At 43.0% G+C, this 20,021-nt stretch overlaps 1 protein-coding gene across 3 annotated transcripts in view; it reads left to right on the top strand.

Annotated features, from left to right (window-relative positions):
* The first annotated feature begins 284 nt into the window (after positions 1-284).
* The window catches only part of COL6A3 (collagen type VI alpha 3 chain), a 93,649-nt gene continuing 73,912 nt past the window's right edge, over positions 285-20,021 (top strand). Inside the window, exons 1-2 of one of the 3 annotated variants that reach the window (XM_053597048.1) lie at positions 285-328; positions 436-643. The gene's annotated coding sequence lies outside the window, so the exon portion shown is untranslated. The remainder of the gene's footprint in view (positions 329-435; positions 644-20,021) is intronic. The other 2 variants (XM_053597046.1, XM_053597047.1) reach the window with 2 other exon arrangements.

Raw genomic sequence — 20,021 nt, 5'->3', positions numbered from 1 at the left:
AAGAAATGGGAGGGTGTGGTGAGGGTTGGGGGGGATTACATTTCCTGTTTTCCTTTCAGATGGTGTTGGAAAACATTTCAGGAAAACCATGGATACCTATGAAGAAATTCCAAAATTTATTCTTTTTGCCACCAGGGGCCCAGCCCAAAGGTGACGAGTAGAAGTGGTCAATTTTTTTTTTTTTTTTTTTTTTTTTGTAAGCGTCGCGGTTTGCAGGAGTCCAGTGAAACGCTCGCTGGGTGAAGACAGCGTTTGGAGGGTGACATCAGTCTGCAGCGGGGGCCAGGAGCAACAGCGCGCAGGGGTCTGGTTTTCATTTACAGTTTGGGTCAGTCCCGCAGTGAGGATGGGGAGGGGAGGGGTCGGGGAGGAAGGGAGGAGGAGGAGGAGGAGGAGCTGGAGGAAGCCCTGACTGTATCCCTGGCCCCTGTCCAGCTGGGAACTCAGTCGTCCACCAAAGGCCGCTCAGTTCTCCTGGTCTCCAGCCTCCTGCGAGGACCTCAAGAGTGTTGCCGGCAGCTCGGAGTCCGTCTCTCTAAGGCTGCAGAAGGGAAAGGAGCCGCAGCCGGTGGGGAAAGCATGCCCCCTGCACAGACATAGTGCTCTAGAAGTCCAGGGACAGGCGTCTTCAGGCTCGCTCAGGGTAAGTGCCATGTGGCCTCCGGTTGGTTCCTTGAGTTTCGGGCACAGGGGAGAGCTCCAGATCCGAGGGGGCTGTTTCCTGGGTGGCTCCCCCGGTTGTCACGTTCGCTGTGCTGGTCAGTTTTCTGTGCACATCCCGGGTCTCCGGAGAGCGCGCTGGTTCTTCTTTCTGGCTCTGTGGCAGCCGGGTTTCCTCACCTTGGTTAAGGTCGCAGGTTGCCGGAGCGCGTGGCGGCCGCACCCCCGGCCGTTCCTGGCCACACCGTGCCAGTTCGTGATTTATTTGAAGTTGTTCCCTCCTTCTAAAGCGCGGGTGGAATCTGCTTTGTCTGCAAAAGTGTTTTTGCCCAGGATGACTGGGGCCACCTGTAGAGCAGCTTTGCCTGGGGGGCTTTGTCTGAGCTCTGAGCATGGTGACACCGGGTCAGTGGGTTTCCTGCCTGGAGCCACCCCTGGGACAGGGCTGGTGGTCGCGTTTGGTGCCTTCATGAGATTTGGCTGACTCTGGGGTCCAGGCTCAGGGCTAGGGCCAGGGTCACTCAGTCACTGCCTCAGGTCTCCACCCTCTCAGGAAACTGGAGTCACCTTTGCAGGCTTTGTCTCTTGGGGTCGTGTAAAGGAACTGTGGAGTCAGAGGAGGAGAAGGGATTGGGCCACCATGGAGGGGATGAGGCGGGGTGCCTATGCTGCCAGGAGGGGAGGCCCCAGGGCTGTTCCCTGTCCCGGAGGACACAGGGTGGGGCTTGTGTCCTCTCTCCCGTAGGGTGGAAAGTGTTCCCTGACAGTTGCCGGCCTGTTTTGGGGACCCATTACGAGGGCTCACTGTTAGAAAATGGGCTGGGATGAAAGCACAGGTGGGGGTCTCTGGGGGTGGGGGGGCAGGTGGATTGGGGAGTGGGCAAAGAAAAGTCAGCCTTCACAGCAATCTCAGAAGCAGATAGATTTAGAGGCTGGCATGGACCCAAGAGGGTCCTCTGTGCTTAGGGGAGGACCCTGCACCCCAAGGGGATGCGGACTGTGCCCGCTACCCTCTCTCCCCACACACAGAGACGCAGATAGAAACCATGGGGTCCCAGAGCTGTGAGGGTGCTCAGGGTTCCTGGGGGTAGCTTATCCTCAGCCTGGGAACCCAACTCCACAGGGGACCCATTTTTAATACTGCAGAAAACTAAACAGAAAGGCCTTTAACATCAAACTTACACAACATTATTGGGGCTTCTGAGTTGTTTGCTGGGCTAAAGATAATGGAAGAGACTCCTGATTGGAAGTCACAGAAATATCATTGCCTCATTAAAAAAAAATGAGAAATCAGAAGCTCTGACTTGTGAAATTCCTTGTCAAGGCTGTAGAGCCACTGTCCGGGATGATAGTAAACCCTGGAAGCGTGGAACAGATAACAGAGCCATCACACCTGGGCAGGACCCTGCTTCGGGTTCCTAGGGACTGGCCAGGGAGAGGTGAGGCGGCAGCAAGGAGGGGCCCCAGCTGTGTGGCCGGAACCCTGACGCCTGCCTCCCTGCAGCCGCCTCCTGGCTGGTTTGGCTCCCCCCGGGATTGCAGCTGAGGGGGAGGCACAGCCGTGGGAGGTGCGGCTTTTACAGAAACCAGGAGACAGGAAGGGGCCCGAGTCTGGACATCATCTTTGCTTAGGGGAAGGGGAAAGGGGCAAGGATTTTCCATCACCATGAGGTTTATTTTTCTCTTTGCCTCACTCAGTAAGCAGACCTGAGCGTTGCTGAGGACTGGGGTGGCAGCCGCATGGCTGTCCTATCTGGTAGTGGGAGGATGTGGCCACAGCACCTTTCTGGGAGGGGGCTGGGGAAGCCTCTAGAATGTTAGCCCTTTGCCAGGGCTCTCCTCCCACTTGGGAGTGTGCTGTCCCCCCTTTCCCCCGTAGGCCCATGGCTGGCAAATATCCAATCTGGGCTCTTAATGATATTTTTAATCTAAGGTAGGCAACTTTCTGAATAAGAATTGTCTTTACTTCTATACTACAGTTCTGTAGTATCTAGAAATAACTATACCTCAGCGACCTATCAGAAGTACCTTTTATGATTTCCTGTCTTAGAATGTAACATTATCACGGATGGTAGAGTAGGAAGTGACCCCTCTATTCAATTGATTTTTGGTTATCAATTAGGCTCAAAGGAGGCTTCCCATGCTGACCTTAGTTTTGGGTATGGAGTCTGTTGACCCTGATGCTTAATGCCAGCAGCTTGGAATGAGACCCTCTTTCTCTTAGGAAATCGGGGTAAGGTTTTGCCAGTGATCCTTGACTTGTTTCATTGCTCAGAGTGTCCAAACAACTGGGTGAGGGAGAGTCCTTACCAGAAGGCTGTGCCACTTCCCATGTTTAAGTGAAATTCCATGTTTAGGATTTAAAGTTCACTGACAAGTAGTCACGAATTCTGTAGCAAGAGACTTTCTTGCAGGCACACTGACAACTTCAGCAAAAATTTGCACTTGAGAATTAATCATTGTCACTGTTCTTTTTGGAAGAAGCTGAGAATTTGGTATCTCTTAGGGAAGAATTGCAGGTGGTTCCCCCCACCCAAAGGGGACACTGTGTGCCAGGCAACTTTTCCGTGCTGACTTACAGAAGCAAACCTTTCTTGATGTCCTCCTGTGGCAAGTAGGCAGTAAAAAGCTCACCACTGCCGCATAAGTAGCTGACGATTAGAGGAGAGACCGGACATTTAAAAAATCCTATTCGTAGCTCTAGCCAAGGAAGTGAAAGACCAAAGAGATTCACGTTTTAAATCAGGAGCTTTGAAAGGTTTCTGCTCACTCTGGCAGCCAACTAGACAGAACCAGACAAGGATGGTTCTCTTCATTCCCCCCTTTCTAGATATAGCTTCTCTGTTTTCACTGTAAAAATTCTTCTGGAAGGCAATCCTGCTCTGTAAGTAAGAGTAAGAGATGTTGCTTGCTCCGCTGAAACACAGCAATCAATGCTTTACTCTCAGGGAGCCCCTAAGACTCTGAATTGACAAAAAGGGGTTCTATTCAGGAATTTATTCTGTTAATTTTTGAAAATATAATTTTTAATACATTCTGTCTCTCGGTCCTATTTTGGGAAGGAGTTAAAATTCTGAGTTAGCACATTCATCTTGGCATAGCTGTTTCTGAAAAGGCTGTTAGGTTTTCTTTCCTCTAGAGGGCAGTATGTCCCTCTGAGCTCCAGAAAAATCCTGAAGTGGTGGCTGGAATCCCTCAGGGTGAGGTTTCAGGGTTCTTAGTCAGTCAGGGACCTACATCTCTGCACGGATAACTTTAGGACAGGCATTTCTATACATTATTATTACCATTTTTAATGTGATTGTGCATAATAACTGAAGTGGGAACACATTTAGAACTTTTTCTCGTATGCTCAGGTGTGTGCATACTGAGATGAAATTACATCTTCAGATGAGGCATCCTGCATTCTAAAGCAATTGCAGTACCAGGGTATTAAACAAATGAGAAATTTTAAAGGAAAAAAACTTACTCATATCTATTTACTAATGTTTAAATTAACAGTCAAGTGCTTGGGAACCAGAGCGAGTTTGCATATGCATGCTGCGTTATATCCTTGTGGAATTTCTGAATTTTAGAATTGGAAGAGAAGCTAAGATGAGCTGACCTAGTACTTCCCAAAGTTTTTCTGACATGTCCTTTGATATTTTCCCTTAATGGACAACTGGTTTAATGTATTTTTATTTTTATTTATTTTTATTATTTATTTATTTATTGTTGGGGATTCATTGAGGGTACAATAAGCCAGGTTACACTGATTGCAATTGTTAGGTAAAGTCCCTCTTGGTTTAATGTATTTTTAAAAGAATTCATGCAAACTATGATTATGAATGCCCCATGTACAACAATTGCTAATAAATAGTGTTCCTGACTCTCAGACTTAAGACTGTTAGCCTGCAATAACCAGCATCAGCACCCTGAGGTACAGACGCAGAAGCAAGAAGCCCAACCCTTTGTTTGATCCTTGTGTCCTCATATTCACTTACGCTTAGTGAGACCCGCGGAGCTCCCTGGCATTGAGCTGTGCGGTTGGCACAGGGGATGAGTAAGACATGGCCTCCGCTCTTCCAGTTGGCAACAGAATTGGCTATTTGATGTACAAAAAAAATTATCACCTTGGTGGCTATTTTCCCTGCACCCTTGTGCTTCAGATGAAGACATGGAGCTTCGGGAGGTAGGACGTAGTGGTCAGGCCACAGAGCTGGTATTAGAGGCAAAACCAACTCCTTCTGGGTGTCTGCTACAGCCAATGATTAGGCATCTAGGACTTGGTGAATTAAAAGAGGGACAAGCCTTTAAGGTTATATTTTAGGGTACCATGTGGAGAAAGGCACAATAACCATTTAAAGGTCTTCTTGGAGTAGCATCTTTTAAGTTGACTTAGCAGAGGGGTAACTGTTGTGAAAAAAAAAAATCTGGAAAGAAAAGGAAGAGAAGAAAAATAAAACAAATACGAAAAGTTCTGCCAAACCCTCTCCCAAAGGCAAATTGTTAGTCTTGTAAGGGTCTGGCTGCATTTGGCAGAGCATAATCCAGATGTTCTGAAGTTGAAGGCCCATGTGATGCATGGAAACATCTGAGAGTTGGGAGTGGCCAGGGAAAGGTACTATAGGAACTCATATTTTGGTAAAATCCCTCCAGTGTACACCTCACATTCAATTTTCAGGGACCTGGGGTATCAGGAATTGGCCAGTGGGAGGAAAAACTCATGGGCTGATTTAATTTCAAAATCGAAAATTGAACAGCAGCTGGAGATGACTCAGGTCTCAAGGGAAACAATTCCAGGAAACTGGTTTTTCACTTCTGGAATCTTCATTAATTGATTCAGCAGCCCCGTACTGGCACCCAGAGTTAGCGCCAGCCACAGATGGCCGGGCCGGTGCACCAGGGCTCTCTGTTTCTAATTGGGATAGCAGAAAAGCCATCACCAGTCAGAGCTTGGGCTGGGGGAGCAGATGGAAGCCAGTGGTCACAGGACTGTGGCCTGTCCAAGCAACAGGCAATTATCCTTAGTATACACATAAAAAAAGGGAGGCTGGGGGAGATTAACTGACCACATAGTAAGAAAGTAGAATTTCTCTAGGTTGCTATACCTCATCCAGTGCTGATGATGTTTTATCAGTCTCAACTCAAGTTTTGAAAAGGTCTCTATTCTATACTTGATTATGAATCACACTGGAAAATAAAAAAATGTAACTTTTCCTTACAAATTGAGAACCTCTCAGCCACTTGACTTTCATAATTTTACAATGGGATGCCATGGTTTAGGCGGAGGTCATGACATGGCAGTCTGCTGCCAAAAAGGGGAGATGGGAATGAAGGCTGAGACCCCATCTGGCTCCAGCAGTGCCCTATGTCAGGGGCCTAGAATGGAAGGGGTATTTTTGCAAATTCTTTTGAAGCGTTTTCTAAAGCACTCTTTTTCTTACAATAAATTTGAAAGTCTCTGCCTAATGTTTATAATTAGCAATATAAATGGAGACAGAAATCTCGCTGGCTGCCATGTATTGAAGAGCATATTATGTTTTTTACATTTGCATACTGGCATCTAGCTTCTCAAACCACAGCAGATATGGAACTTTCTGCTTCATAGTTATTATCACGAATGCTAGGAATACATTTTAAAGCAAATTTCCAAACATCTGGGCAAGTGATCTGGAATTTCTGAAAGTTGCCTGTATGGTAGGAAGAAAACCGACCCCTGAGGAGCTCAGCCAGAGCCCCGCCGGTCTCGGCACACCCTTAAATGCCAACTCATTTATGGAGGCAGCTAATTGCTGGAAGATACCCAAACCCTCCCTTTCTACCTTGCTCTGTTATAACACGTGAGCTGCTGAACAGGCATTGCCTTGCTAGATTTTTCCAAGAGTTGCTGAAGATTTCAATCAGCTACTCAGTATCTAACGAGGACACCAACAGGGGACAAGGGGCTCGAGTTAAGTTTTTAAATTTTGCTATCATAGGGTACACACTCAGTCAGTCAAATAGATCATTGCTCTATAGTATTTGCTTAGAAAAGAAATGCAAGATACAAGTTGTTAAATAAGTAATAATAAAAAAACCACTTTCGATGTATTTCTTTGGAGGGGTTTTCTTAGGGTCGTTCCAAATCAGTTGCTTTTGAGGATTTCCTCCAAAATCTTTCAAAAAGCAATAGTGTATTAAATTCCACTTCCCTCCTGCCCTAACTGTAGGGCCTAAAATATCCTTTCTTCGCTTCCTCCCTGGGGAGAGAATGGGGACTCCTTTCCTAGGATTCAGGCAAAAAAGTGGAGAAAAAGTGAGAAAAAGAATTGGGAGGTCGCATTCCGGCAGGCAAGGACAGGGTGTGGCAAAGGGAAATGCCTCCAATTTACCAAACTTTGACTTTCATTCCACAGCATGTACGTGTGGCTCTCCCCTCGTGGGCTCTGGCTATTTTGGCAGTTCCCACTTTCAAACAGGACAGTTAGGAGTTAACAGAGGTCCCAGAACTTGATAGGAGGAACAGCCTGAAGTCGAAAAGCAGTAGTTGGGGAAAACCAAGAAAATGACTTCAAAATGGGAGCTCTGGTTGTGTTTAAGCCTTTGTTTTAAAATTATTTCCTTGTGTGCATGCATCCATCTCTTTCTTAAAAAAGATTTCCAGACATGGAAAATGAAAAGGCTTTTGAGTGGGCTAAGTGAAAACTAATTTCACAGAATTGCAAAATAGCTTGGGAAAGTCTTTGGGATACGATTTCAAGTTGAAGAGCCATGTAGGGCGACCTTTAGAAGAAGGAAAGCCTTTTCAGACTTCAAGGATATGGCAACCAAATAGAAAAAAAGCACCCCAGATCCGTTATAGAATGAGACAATTTTTCAAGAAGGAAATTAAGAAGGCTAGATAGAAAGATGAGAATACAAATTTAATGAACCTCCCTTGCTGAATCTGTCGTCTCTGCCACACGGAATCTATGGTAAAGAAGCACCCACCCCACCCAGCCCCAGGGTCCCAGGAGTCTCCAGCAGCTGTTTCTGACCCGATTTTCCCATATTTGAAAGAGCAGCAGCAGACAAGCAGATCTTGCTGACACAGAATCTGTGGTTTGTCTCCATCAAGGAAGTCTGTTTTACCCTCAAAAGATAAGGGAGTTTCCTTGAGATGTGGGTCAACTTCAGCACAGCCTCTAGGGTTTCCTGGGCTCTCCCACAGGCTTTGGGAACACAGACTTGGGTTAGGACTTGGGTGAGGAGGGTGGCTCTGTCTTGTTTTGTCTATGTGACTGGTGGGTCAGTGTGCCTTGCCTGGGCTCAGTTTCTCAGCTATAAAGTGGAGGAAAAAAATCACACATTGAGTGGCTGGGAGGAGGGTGTGAAATTCCTCCCCAGAGCTGGAGCCTGGTCCTATAACTGCTTGGGGAGCGGGATGAGGGGGGATGGCTGCCTCGTTCCCCCTCATTAAAATGGTCAAGGTGGGTGGCCATTTAGAAGGCTGGTGCTTGGCATCTTTTAATTAAATTAAATTTAAATTAAAAAAATCTCCAAGATTTGTGGCCAGGGAATTCAGTTTTAAAAATTGAGACTCTAGGACATGCACAATAGCATAGATTAAATGACAAACAAAAACATTAACAGATATTCAACAGCTGGGCTAGGAACCCATGTGCACACAGTGGCCTCCAGCAGCACAGTGGGGAGAAGTGAGTGCAGACAGCGCGGTTTTTCCACCTGGGAATTCAGCTTATTTAAACCACGTGGGTTGATTCCTGGGCCGCTCAGGCTGGGTAGCTCTTCAGGAGGCGTCTCCGGTCCTTCTTTGCAGAATTGGAGGACCTCCTCTCCCCTGCTTCCCCCGATATCTAGGTATAGTCTGGAAAAAGCAATTCCTGAGAACTATATGTTTATTTCATGACCTTGTGCCCCTGTGGAAAGCATTTAGGGTTCTACTCTTCTAAAGATGGACATCTTGGAAACAAAAAACTTCACATGTGACTTTCAACCAATTTAATGTTCATTTTCCTCAGAGTAGGGTTGAAATAAATGACTGCTGCCTTAGAAAGAACTTAACAGATTTCCTCCTTTTACTATTTAGATTTTATGGAGCGTTCTTGAAGATAAGGAAAGAATTTTGCAATTGCTCCATAGTGAGCATATGACAGAATGAGTGGATTTGAAGGAAGAGGGCTGGTTAAAAACCGTAAGCAAATCCCACTCAAGGCACAGTTCACGTTCTGTGTCACTGTGGCCTGCTGGGGCAGAGAGACCTCGTCCCACCTCAGACTCAACGGTGGTCAGACAGACCACATCTCGTCTCCTGTCCTGTTTTTGCCATGTGGGCTACACAGTCCAGTGCTTTGCGATGAGACCTTGTAAGATTCTTACGCTCTTATTCTGAAGCAAGAATCCTACTTAAAATCTTGTGGCTGGATTAAATATTTAAAATAATTGAACTGGATGTCCCAGAAGATTTGAAGCACTGAAGCTTAAACTTCGGGGGAGTGGTAGCACCGTTGCCTTTGAGAATCACATGGAAACGTGGATGCTATCTCCAGAGAAAGCCACATTCCCATATGCCTTTTTGTATAAAATTGTGGGAAGGTCACAGACCCTTCTGATCTGTGGATTTCAGATTAAAACATTGATTTAGACCAATTATAGCATTACAGGTTGTTTTGGAAAGAGCAGGGCACATTCCTGGAAAGAGTCTAATAGGATTCTTATTTTTTTTTTTAAATCAGAAATGTGATGTTCAATTGAAATAGAAAGAAGCAAGAATAATGTTTTGTAGAATATACTTTTACATCATTCTAAAGTGTATATCATCAGTTAATTGAGGTCATATAAAAATCATAGACATTGTACTTGCTTTTGTTTTTTGAAGGAACATACAGGAATTGTCTAACAGAGTGTGGGGGAGAAAGGTAGAGTTTGCCAGACACACCTGGACAATTCCCAGGGTGCACGGGCTTGGGCTTGAGGGACTGCTAGAGCAAATGGGCGGAGCCAGAGCTGTGTGTGGAGGGGACCATTCTCAGGGCGGGGCACACCAGCCAGTGGAGCAGCGGGCTCTCTAGCTGCCTGTGGGGGGTGCCCTCGGCCCCTGTGTGCTGGGATCAGACTAGAACTTGGAAACATTGTCAAATGAAAGCAGGGAATTGGAGACTGCACTTCTGTATTGTACACCTCGGTGTCTAGCAGGCATCCACTGTCTCAAGCCTGAGGACTGAATTGCGCTTTTGCAATCTCACCATCGTCACCACGTGTAGCTATCACTTCATTGCATAAAGAAATAGTTCTGTTGATGACCAGTCTCCCAATCATCAGTAGAACAACATTCCCTTCTCACTATTGACATGTTTCCAAGAGGAAGCTGCACTGACAGGTGGTTCTCTTTTAGCTGCTGAGTTCCCAGCTTGGAGTTCTCAGAATCTGCAGCGCAGAGTAGGCTGGTTTCGTCACAGGTGGTACGTTTTGTCCACTTTCTTTGGCAATCCACAGCCCCAGTGGGTTTGGAACTCATTCCTTTGTTTATGGCTTTGTCTTTCTCCATCTCAACAAATTTGGCAGGCCAGGCATAGGGGCTACACTGAGTCTGGCTCTTCCTCATAGGTTGGCTGCAGGATTCCGACTCCAGCTTCTTCTTCTGGGCCCAGCCTCAGACAGGAAGGATTTCATGGCAAATCCATCGACCGAGCTTCAGGGTCTTTTTGCATACACTTCAGCCTTGTCCTTGGTTGGCAACCTCAGTAAGGAGCTGCCCTCTGCTCTCTGTGGCCCTCCCTGCCACCTTGCTGAGTGATCCAGCTGGACATGAGCCTTCTGCCTTATTCAGGGCAAAGCCACTTCACTAATTGGCCAGACTCTTCCCTGCTGTCTCTCTCTGGATGGCAAAGTTGACAGCATTACACCATCCTTATCTCTGGTTTTGTTAGCAATGTAGGGAAAATGAGTTTTCCACACTAAATGTCAGCCATGGACAGAATCACAGGGCCCATGGAGCACCTGTGGGGGCAGGAAAGTTTAAGAAAGTGAAACTTAGATCTTGGAAGTGGCTGATTCCATAGCTCAGAGGACACTAGTTAGGGCAGAAGTATTGTTAGTCTAGTTCTGAATGTTTATACAGCTCTTTCTGACTTTCCTAAGACTCAAGTGTTCATTCCTGAACTCTCACTTTCTTTTCCTTTTGGAAAAGAAGCAAGGGCAAATACCCTGTTATCTGAATACTTGGCACACACATACACTTTCATAAGACATTTAGTTGTATTATTTCTCCTTTTCAGCCCTTAAATTCTCTCACTGTAAAAAGAGACGCCACACTTAAATTTCCTATTAAATTGATGGCTACATTTTAAGTATTTGTAGTTACCCATGATTTTGAAAACCAAAAGGCATTTTTAGTCTGGTCCTCACTTTTATTTATTTATTTAATTGTAAAAAACACATAACATAAAATTTACCACCTTAACCATTTTTAAGTGCACAGTACAGTGGTATTCACTGTAGGTACCTTGTTGTGCAACAAATATCTAGAAATTTTTGCTCCGGCAAATCTGAAGCTTTATCTCTGTTGATAGCAAGTACCTTTGCTCCGTCCTAGCCCCCAGGAATCACCATCCTACCTTCTGTTTCTGAGAGCCTGACTGCTTTAGATGGCTCGTGTAAGTGGAATTGCACAGTATTTGCCTTTTTGTGACTGGCTTGTTTCAATTAGCAGAATATCCTCAAGGTTGATGCATGTTGTAGCAGTCAACAGGATTTCATCCTGTTTAAAGGCTGGATAATATTCTATCATATGTACATACCACATTTTCTTTGTTCATTATTGGTGGACATTTAGGTTGTTTCCACCTTTTGGATATTATGAATAATACTTAAAAGAACACAAAGCTGAAAATTTATCCTCTGGATTCTGTTTTCAAGTCTTTTGGATACATATACCCAGGAGGGGGACAGCTGAATCATATGGTAATTCCATTTTTAATGTTTTGAGGAACCGTCATACTTTGGAGGCTGTCATTTCCCCATTGTGTAGCTTTATGGAAAAAGGAAGATCATTTTATCATATACATGAGGGTTTATTTCTGGGTTCTCTATTCTGTTCCTTTGGTATTTAGCTCTATCTTGAGGCCAGTATCATGTTGTTTTGATTACCGTAACTTTGTAGTATGTTCTGAAATTAGAATATATGAAGTCTTTAGCTTTACTTTTTCTCATTGCTTTGAATATTCAAAGTCCTTTGAGATTCCATATCTATTTTAGTATTTTTTTCCCTTTCTCTAAAAAATGCCATTGGGATTTTGATAGGGATTGCATCACATTTGTAGATTGCTTTCAGTAATAGGGCCATTTCCACAATATTAGTTTTCAAATCCATGGACATAAAATGTATTTCCATGTATTTCGGTCTTTTAAAGTCTCTTTCAACAATGTTTTGCAGTTTTCAGTGCACAAGTCTTTTGCTTTCTTGGTTCAGTTTATTTTTAATGGTTTTATCCTTTTTTTTTTTTTAGTTAAATGACTTTATTATTATTATTATATTTTTATTGTTGGGGATTCATTGAGGGTACAAGAAACCAGGTTACACTGATTGCATTTGTTAGGTAAAGTCCCTCTTACAATTGTGTTTTGCCCCCAAAAGGTGTGGCACACACCAGGACCCCACCCCCCTCACTCCTTCCCTCTCTCTGCTCTTCCTTTCCACACCACTCCCTCCTTCTTTCTCTCTCTGATCTCCGCTTCCCCGACCCCCCACTGTGTCATTAATTGTCCTCATATCAAAATTGAGTACATAGGATTAATGCTTCTCCTTAATTCTTGTGATGCTTTACTAAGAATAATGTGTTCTACTTCCATCCAGGTTAATACAAAGGCTGTAAAGTCTCTGGTTTTTTTTTTTTTTAATGACTGAATAGTATTCCATGGTGTACATATACCACAGCTTGTTAATCCATTCCTGGGTTGGTGGGTATTTAGGCAGTTTCCACATTTTGGTGATTGTAAATTGAGTTGCAATAAACAGTTTAGTGCAAGTGTCCTTATGATAGAAGGACTTTTTCCCTTCTGGGTAGATGCCCACTAATGGGATTGCAGGATCAAATGGGAGGTCTAGCTTGAGTTCTTTGAGGGTTCTCCATACTTCCTTCCAAAAAGGTTATATTAGTTTGCAGTCCCACCAGTCATACATCATGATCAAGTAGGTTTCATTCCAGGGATGCAAGGCTGTTTTAACACACGCAAGTGCATAAACGTTATCCACCATATTAACAGAGGCAAAAATAAAGATCATATGCTCTCAATAGATGCAGAAAAAGCATTTGATAAAATCCAGCATCCTTTTCTAATTAGAACACTGAAGAGTTTAGGCATACATGGCACATTTCTAAAACTGATTGAAGCTATCTATGACAAACCAACAGCTAATATTTTACTGAATGGAGTAAAACTGAAAGCTTTTCTTCTTTGAACTGGAACCAGACAAGGTTGTCCTCTGTCACCTTTACTATTCAACATAGTGCTGGAAGTTCTAGTCAATACAATTAGGCAAGACAAGGAAATAAAGGGCACCCAAATGGGAGCAGAGTAGGTCAAACTCTCCCTCTTTGCTGATGATATGATCTTATACTTAGAGAACCCCCAAGACTCAACCACAAGACTCCTGGAAGTCATCAAAAAATACAGTAATGTCTCAGGATATAAAATCAATGTCCACAAGTCAGTAGCCTTTGTATATACCAATAACAGTCAAGATGAGAGGCTAATTAAGGACACAACTCCCTTCACCATAGTGTCAAAGAAAATGAAATACCTAGGAATATACCTAACAAAGGAGGTGAAGGACCTCTATAAAGAAAATTATGAAATCCTAAGAAAGGAAATAACAGAGGATATCAACAAATGGAACAACATACCATGCTCATGGATGGGGAAGAATCAACATTGTTAAAATGTCTATACTTCCCAAAGCAATCTACCTATTCAATGCCATCCCTATTAAGATACCAACATTGTACTTTCAAGATTTGGAAAAAATGATTCTGTGTTTTGTATGGAACCAGAAAAAACCCTGTATAGCTAAGGCAGTTCTTAGTATAAAAACAAAGCTGGGGGCATCACCATACCAGATTTTAGGCTGTACTACAAAGTCATAGTGGTCAAGACAGCATGGTACTGGCACAAAAATAGAGACATAGACATTTGGAATCGAATAGAAAATCAGGAAATGAAACTAACATCTTATAACCACCTAATCTTTGATTAACCAAATCAAGAACATACCTTGGGGGAAAGATTACCTATTCAATAAATGGTGCTGGGAGAACTGGATATCCACATGTAAAAGACCGAAATGGACCCACACCTTTCTCCACTCACAAAAATTGATTCAAGATGGATAAAGGACTTAAATTTAAGGCATGAAACAATCAAAATCCTCAAAGAAAGCATAGGAAAACACTGGAAGATATTGGCCTGGGGGAAAGACTTCATGAAGAAGACTGCCATGGCAATTGGCGACAACACAAAAATAAACAAATGGGACTTAATTAAACTGAAAAGCTCTGTACTTTAAGGAGATGACAACCAAAGCAAATAGACAACCTACATAATGGGAAAGGATATTTGCATATTTTGAATCAGACAAAAGCTTGATAACTAGGATCTATAGAGAACTCAAATTAATCCACATGAAAAAGCCAACAATCCCATATATCAATGGGGAGAGAAGAATAGAACCTTCTCTAAAGAAGACAGATGAATGGCTAACAAACATATGAAAAAATGCTTATCATCCCTAATTATTAGAAAAAATGCAAATCAAAACCACCCTGAGATACCATTTAACCCCAGCGAGAATGGCCCACATCACAGAATCTCAAAACTGCAGATGGTGGTGTGGATGTGGAGAAAAGGGAACACTTTTACACTGCTGGTTTTATCCTTTTTTTGTTTTTGTTTTTTTTTTTAGAGACAGAGTCTCACTCGATGGCCCTTGGTAGAGTGCCATGGCCTCACACAGCTCACAGCAACCTCCAACTCCTGGGCTTAAGCGATTCTCTTGCCTCAGCCTCCCGAGTAGCTGGGACTACAGGCGCCTGCCACAACGCCCAGCTATTTTTTGGTTGCAGTTTGACCGGGGCCGGGTTTGAACCCGCCACCCTTGGTATATGGGGCTGGCGCTTTACCGACTGAGCCACAGGCGCCTCCCTATCCTTTTTTTGATCTTATTATAAATGGGATTGCTTTTTTTTTTTTTTTTTAGAGACGAAGTCTCATTTTATTGCCCTCGGTAGAGTGCTGTCACATCACACCTCACAGCAACCTCCAACTCCAGGGCTTAGGTGATTCTCTTGCCTTAGCCTCCCGGGTAGTTGGGACTGCAGGAGCCTGCCAGAATGCCCAGCTATTTTTTTTTTTTTTTTATTTGCAGTTTGGCCCCGGGGCTGAGTTCGAACTCGGCCACCCTCAGTATATGGGGCCAGTGCCCGTACCCATTGAGCCACAGGCACTGCCTGGGATTGCTTTTTTAATCTCCTTTTCAGATGGTTCCTGGCTAATGTATAGAAATATGAATAATTTTGTGTTTTGATTTTATATCCTGTAACTTTTCTGTACTCATTTATTAGTTCTAGCAGTTTTTAAAAATGTGTTATAGTTAGGATTTTTTACTTATAAGAGCATGGACAGAAATAATTTTACATCTTCCTTTCCAATTTAGTTGCATTTTATTTCCTTTTCTTGCCTAATTGCTCTGACAAGGACTTCTAGTACTATGTCAAATGGAAGCAGTGAGAAAGGACATACTTAACTTTTTCCTGACCTTAGAGGGATAGCAGTTTTCAGCTTTTTCACCCTTGAGTATGGTGCTAGCTGTGTTTTTCATATATGGATTTCATTATGCCACTGCAGTAATTTCCCAATATTTTTTAGTTTAAGTGTTTCTTTTTAATTACTAAAGAGTGTTGAATTGTGTTGAGTGCTTTTCCTGTATGAATTGAGATGATCACATGGTTTTCCTCCTTCATTCTATTAATGTGGTATGTATCACATTGTACTGGTTTTTCATGTTGAACCATCCTTGCATTCTAGAAATAAATCCCACTTGGGTTATGGTTTATAATCCTTCTAATATGTTGCTGAATTTGGTTAGCCAGTATTTTGTTGAGAATTTTTGTGTAAATTTTTATCAGGGATATTGGTCTGTTTTTCCTTTTTCCTAATGTCTTTGTCTGATTTTGGTTTCAGGGTATAATGCTGGACTCATAAAATGAGTTTGGAGTTGTTCTTCCTTTTATTTTTTTTGGGGGGTGGTGGTGGAATAGTTTGACAAGGATTGGTGCTATTTTCTTTAAATGGTTTGGTAGAATTTTCCAGTAAAGACATCTGGACCTGGGTTTTCTTTGTTGGAGGGTTTTTTTACTGGTCAAATTCCATACTGATTATAAGGCTGTTCAGATTTTTTATATCTTCATGATTCAGAAGATTTTATATCTTCTTGTTAGGTGTTTATTTCTAGAAATGTATTTAGTTTTTCTAGGTTTTTTAATATGTGAGTTTATTATTGTCCTCACCACTTCTGTCTCCTGGATTCTTTCCAAAGTCTTGTACAAATGATTTCATATTCCCAATTTGTTCTCATTTCCTCTTTTCCTCCCTCAGGGAAAGAATCAAATCAGTACCAAGAAAGATATAAAATCAATTTAGAAACATTTGGAGTTTTAGAATTATAAACAGGAAAAAAATCACATTTAAGTATCTGACATATACTTGAAAACCAGGGAGAAAGATCTTTTCTATTTTCATTCAGGTTGATGCTGAATGACTTTCCATGTTGTCATTCACTAAATGGACTTCTTTTTAACCTTCAGTCCTGAACAGTGTATTGTGGTAGTAACCCAATCTCTCCAGATTAAATGGATTTCAGTTTCTTTCTTTCTTTCTTTCTTTCTTTCTTCTTCTTTCTTTCTTTCTTTCTTTCTTTCTTTCTTTCTTTCTTTCTTTCTTTCTTTCTTTCTTTCTTTCTTCTTCTTTCTTTCTTTCTTTCTTTCTTTCTTTCTTTCTTCTTCCTTCCTTCCTTCCTTCCATCCTTCCTTCCTTCCGTCCTTCCTTCTTCTTCTTCCTTTCTTTCTTTCTTTCTTTTCTTCTTTCTTTCTTTTCTTTCTTTCTTTCTTTCTTTCTTTCTTTCTTTCTTTCTTCTTTTTATTTTATTAATCATAGCTGTGTACATTAGTATGATCATGGGGCACCATACACTTGGTTCATAGACTGTTTGGCACATTTTCATCACACTAGTTAACATAGCTTTCGTAGCATTTCTTAGTTATTTTGCTAAGACCTTTACAGTTTCTTAAAGCAAATAGAATTCCCTGCTTAACTGTCGTCTCTATCATATCATTTCTAGTATCAAATAGATCTTCTTGAAACTCAGTACATGAAGAAAAATAATTTAAAATATTAACTAGTGCCAAGAAAATTTGTGCTGATATATGAGGTTGGCTCTGCCCCCTTTTCCGGGCCTCTTTAGAGAAATGTGGTCACTGTGAGGTGGACTCTTTAGAGAAATGTGGTCACTCGCCACTGTGAGGTGGCGAGTTCCACCATCGACCAGCTCCACTATCGACCAGTGTGGATCCTCACTTGCCCTTAGAAGAGTCCCAGAGAACAGATGTCTGCAAACCCAGTAACCTGGGTGCAGCGGAGCACTGGGCAGGTGGAGATGCCTATAGTTGGTTCTTTCAAGGAGCAAGAATTTAGTAAAGTTAGACATGGAAAAGAATAGCCGCTCTCTCCCAAAGTGTGCAGCTTTTTTCATGGGATGTAATAGCTTTTATTGAAAAAAAAATGTTGTGAAATACATGCTTGGGAAATTTTGGGCTAAATAAGGTGCAACAGGTTTCTTTCCTTTATTCTTTACTTCTCAGAGCTGCTATTTGAAGATGTATTGTAACTGTTCAGAGCTGCTATTTGAAGATGTATTAACTGTTAAGGGGGAGCTTGCTGTTCAGTGCTTTCCAGACTGCATTGCTCAAACAAAGGGAATGCCTTTGTTTTTCCTCTTAGAATATTTCATAGAGTAGAGTTCCATGGAATCACCTTTGGGAAGTGCCAACAAAACCTGCCTTGGAAAATAAAGGTAGTTATAATTCACTGCTATCCATTCTGCACCAGCCATTTAACAAGTGGTCTGTCCTAAAATCCTCATAGGAGGCTGGCAGGAGACTTTATTATTATTATTCTTATTATTATTCTCATGTTATAGAGGGGGAAACTGAAGCTTTGAGCAATCCAATGACCTGCCTGAGGTAGAATATGGTGGAGCCAGGATCCAGGTTTATCTGACTCCAAGCATCTTGTCTTTTCCCAGTATCAATGGCTCCTTCTGTAAAGGATTCCTAAAAAGGCCAAATTCGGGCCAATGAACTCGATAGACATATGGAGTCTTGGCATTTTCATGGAGTGAGAAAAAGTCACTCTTCTTATCTTTTTACTTTATTAACTTTCCTAGTGGCAGGTGCCATTTGAGTACCAAGGTCTCTTAATAGTTGTGTGACTTGGGCCCCTTATTCTCTGAGTCCCAATTTTCACTATATGCACAAAGATCAGCATATTTCTGTATTAATAATGCAAATATAAATGGTATAAATATTGAGAAATTATGAAAAAGCAGCAATTGTCACATGAAAGATGCTGAAAAACTTTTGCTAACATGACATCTGAAGCTGTGGTTTGATGCCATCCTTGCCTACTTGTGCTGCCAATGTCAATTATATTACTTAAACCACCTGACCAGGAACCCCTGACCAGCCTGGGGAAGAAGAGCCACTGACGTGCACAGCTGCAGGCAGGACCAGATGCATAACTTGTGGCACCAGTGCAAAATGAGAATGAAGTGCCTCTTGTCCGAAAGTCATTAAGATTTCCAAGATGGCCACACCAAAGCATCGACCCAGTGTGGGCCTATCTTAACGTGGGCTGTAGTCTAAGAAAAAGGCAGGGAAACCAAAGCCTCAGGCCAAGGGAGGAGAAAAGAGAAGACCTAGGCCAGCTCTCAGGAGGGGTCTGAAGGGAGACTTCATCCCCCCAAACTTCTCTCATTGGATTGGAGAGTGGAGGTTGAACAGCCCTACGTAAATGTTTGAGGTAGGAAGAGAAAGTGTTGCCGGCGGGGAAAAGGTCTGCTGTCAGACACAGGCTACTGAGCCCACATGATGTGAACCTGGCTGGTGGGAAGTCATGTTCACAGCCACCGGTGTTTGCGTGATGTGGGAGACCTTGCAGCAGGGCAGTTAGCCCTTAGGTTCAGCATCACAGTTTTGCTAATTAAATCTTCCTGGGCTGGTTCCATGGTGAGAATGGAAGCTAGAAAACAGCAGGTTCCCTTGGAGGAAAAGTGCTAAATATAAGGGCAGGGTTTGCAGTTGCCCCAGCTATGTGGTTGGGTTTGCACCTGCTATATGATTTGGGCAAAGCCTAATCCCTCCATGAACTGAAGCTTTCTTCTCAGATTCATTTAAATATATTTACACAGCCACCTGGGTGTCACAACTTGCCTCTTTGTGTGCCTTTGCTCCTGACCCTTTTCCATTCTGCTATTTTAGAAATGCACTATTCCCAATTTGCTGCCTACCTAAATTTGGGAGGGGAAGAAAGTTTAATTGTACGGATTTGAGCTGTGGCGAAAGTAATAGTCACTAGATTAAATGATTTTCATTTGTATGTTTAATCACATTTGCCTTTTGTAAGGGATAAATCCTTGGCTTATTAGTTAATGATTTGAGTAAAGGAAGGTAATGTTTTCAGGTTGTGGAGATCCTACTATGAATGTCCACTTAAAAAATGTCACTGTGTGGCCAGGTGAGGTGGCTCACACCTGTAATTCTGGCACTCTTGGAGGCCAAGACAGGCAGATTGCTTGAGCTCAAGAGTTCGAGACCAGCCTGAGCAACAGCCAGATCCCCTTTCTACTAAAAAAAAAAAAAATAGCTGAGCATGGTGGTGGGTGCCTGTAGCCCTGTAGTCCCAGCTACTCGGGAGGCTGAGGCAAGAGGATTGCTTGAGCTCAGGAGTTTGAGGTTGCTGTGAGCTGTGACAGGTTAGAGTCTGTCTCAAACAAAACAAAACAAAAAAAAGGTAACTGTGTTCTTCAAACTATGATTAAAGAATGTCCAGCCAGGAAAGTGACCAGCTCCATCACAGGGTGACCTGTGTCCGCTAACTAGAACAGGTCTGAGGCCTCCTCAGACAGAGAGTTCTGTCTGCCCACCACTTGTTCCCATACTGGTTATGCCCTTTCTCTTTTGCTTCCCCCCCCCCTTTTCCTCCCTTCCTTATCATCTGTCTGTGTGTGCACATGACTGTTTGTGTGTGTGTGTGAATGTTTATCCAGTTCCGTCTCTCTGTCTATCAAT

The sequence above is a fragment of the Nycticebus coucang genome, chromosome 7 (assembly GCF_027406575.1).
Source record: "Nycticebus coucang isolate mNycCou1 chromosome 7, mNycCou1.pri, whole genome shotgun sequence".
NCBI classification, from domain to species: Eukaryota; Metazoa; Chordata; class Mammalia; order Primates; family Lorisidae; genus Nycticebus; species Nycticebus coucang.
The sequence above is the reverse complement of the archived record's forward strand: the minus strand, read 5'-3'. Positions and strand labels throughout refer to the sequence as shown.